Consider the following 2,714-nt stretch of genomic DNA (forward strand, 5'->3'; position numbering starts at 1 on the left):
TGTGCACGTCTGTCCACGCGTGTCGATGCGTGTTGTGTGTGTGTGATCCTCCAGCCCTGCACTGCCAGGGGTTGGGTGGGTTGTTTGTTTTTTTTTTTTTCCCTCCCCTCCTTTTTCTTTCTTTTTTTCTTTTTTTCTTTCTTTCCCTTTTTTTTTTTTTTTTTTTTATCTTAAATAGAATTTTTCGCCCGGAGGGATTTAGAGGAAAGATGGAAAAACCGGGAAGCGGCGCCTGAGTCAGCCCCGGCCCTGCTCCATCCCCAGCTCTGCCAAGGGGGTCAGAGAGCAGCAGCTCCAGAGCCCCCCCTTACCCTCCTCTCCCCGTTTTTTAATCTCTCCTGGGGATTTCCAAATTTTTTTTTTTCCCCCTCCCCTCTTCCAGTGGTTGCAGGTTGGCACATTCCCAGTGTCCCCTGTGTCTCTTCTTCCTCGGAGTCTTCCTCCAGCCGCAGCTTTTTCACCCCCCCCCCCCCCCCCCCCCCCGGGGACCCCCCCCAGGAATCCAGGGATTCTCAAATTCCCCCTGGCAAAGCTCACAGGCACCAGGAGCTTCCCCCCCCCCCGCTGGCCAAAGAGCAGCCAGAAGATGGATGATGGCAATAAAGGGAGATGAAAATAAAGGATGTTTATTAAAACTGATCCCACGGGTTGGGGTTGGGGTTGGGGAAGCGTCCACGGGGGGGAAGCCGGGCCGGGATGATATCCCTGGGCATGGATTCGGCTCCTAAACCCACCCCAAAACTCTTCCCTGGGCGCTGGAGGGTCTCCAGGGCCCCTCAGATCTGCCCCCGCTGCGAGGAATTTGAGGAGGAGAGAAATCCGAAGGAGTTTGTGGAGCAGGGAGAGAGAGGTCAGGGAGGAGCAGCGGTGGCAGCCGGGAATTTGCTGACGGCAGGAGAGGGAAAAACCGCCCTGTCCGCGCTAGGGAGAGGGAGCAGCTGGGGCTGGCACTGCAGGGGGGTTGGAAGAGGTGCTGGGGACCCCCAAAATCTGGGAAAAGAGCAGGGGGCAAAGCTGTCACAGCCCAGCCAGCTCCGTGTCGGGCCCCTTATCCCGGTGGCAGGCCCATAATCCCGGAGTCAGACCCGTAATCCCGGTGTTGGGCCCCTCATCCCAGGGTCAGACTCATTATCCTGGTGTTGGGCCCCTCATCCCAGCGTCAGACTCATTATCCTGTGTTAGGCCTGTAATCCTGGTGTTGGATCCATCATCCTGGCATCAGGGCCCTTTATCCCGGTGCCAGGCCCATTATGCCAGCGCTGGCTCCATCGTTCTGGTGTTGGGTCCATTATCCCAGTGCCGGGCCCATCATCCTGGAATTGGGTCCTTTATCCCAGTGCCAGGCCCATTATCCCAGTGCCAGGCCCGTTATCCCAGTGCCAGGTCCAATATCCCAGTGCTTGGCCCATCTTCCCGGCTTCTCATCCCTCCTTCCAGGTGAGAATCCGGAATCCCCAATCCCCCCACTCTGAGAGGGAACACCCAGATCCAGGATTGTTTGGGGGGGGAAGCACAAAACCCCTCCAGCCTCAGGACTGGGATTGGCATCGGGAGACCCTGGAGCCGGGATTGGCATCGGCAGATCCGGAACCGGGATTGGCATCGGGAGATCCCGGAGTTGGGATTGGCATCGGCAGATCCAGAGCCGGGATTGGCATCGGGAGACCCTGGAGCCGGGATTGGTATCGGCAGATCCGGAGCCGGGATTGGCATCGGGAGACCCTGGAGCCGGGATTGGCATCGGGAGACCCTGGAGCCGGGATGGGCATCGGGAGATCCCGGAGCCGGCATTGGCACGGGCCGCCGGTTTTCTCGCCGCCCGGAGCGCCGGCAGGGGCGTGCCGGGAATCTCCGGCGGGCCGTGAAAGCCCCATCTGCGCCAACAATAATAACAATCATCGGGATATTTATCCGGAGCCTCCCGGCGCCTTCCAGGACCCGTTTGGAAGCAGCCGCCTGGTTTCCCTCCCTCCCTCGTCCCGGGATGGGGGCCCGGGGGGTTCCCTGTGGGGGAAGGAATTTCGCTGCCTGTTCACCAGAAATAGAATTTGAGGGTCTTTCCATTATTTTTTGGGAGTTATGGGAAGTGCTTCCAGCAGGAAAGGCAGGCGAATTCCTGCCAGGCCAGAGGAGTCTCTGCTCCAGCTCTTCCAGGCTCTTTATTGTTATATTTTTATATTTTTATTTTTTTTTTCCCTCCCCCCTCCCCAAAAAATAAAGCAATTCCCAGGAAGCCTCTCTGCCCGGTGTTCACTCCCTCCTCTATCCCTGACCTCCATCCCATGGGAATTAACTCCCGCCCAGGAGGACCAGGAGCTCCCGCCTGCACCGACGATTGGGATTTGTGGAGCCGCAGGAAACTTGATTTCCCCAGGAAAAGCCTCTCCGGGCTCCTTCCCTCCCCCTTCCTCAAAATAACTCCTGAGCTCCTCGGGAGATTTAAACCACGAGGGGGGTGAGGGATGAAGGGATGAAGGGATGAAGGAGAGAGGCAGGGAAGAGGGGAAGGAGGGTGGGGAGAGCTGGGGGAAGGCACTGATGGGGGCTGTAGGGGGTGGCACAGGGTGCCAGTGGGTGCTGGTGGGTTCTGGTGGGTGCTGGTGGGTTCTGGTGGGTGCTGGGTGCCACCATTCTCAGCCCCACCCCCTTGCCCTGCCCTGGCCGTTGGACCCCATCCCCCTCTCCCCCCATCCCCATCTCCCCCATCCCCATCT

The sequence above is a fragment of the Empidonax traillii genome, unplaced genomic scaffold (assembly GCF_003031625.1).
Source record: "Empidonax traillii isolate 1590-97213 ecotype Southwest subspecies unplaced genomic scaffold, ASM303162v1 scaffold3692:size13649, whole genome shotgun sequence".
Lineage (NCBI taxonomy): Eukaryota > Metazoa > Chordata > Aves > Passeriformes > Tyrannidae > Empidonax > Empidonax traillii.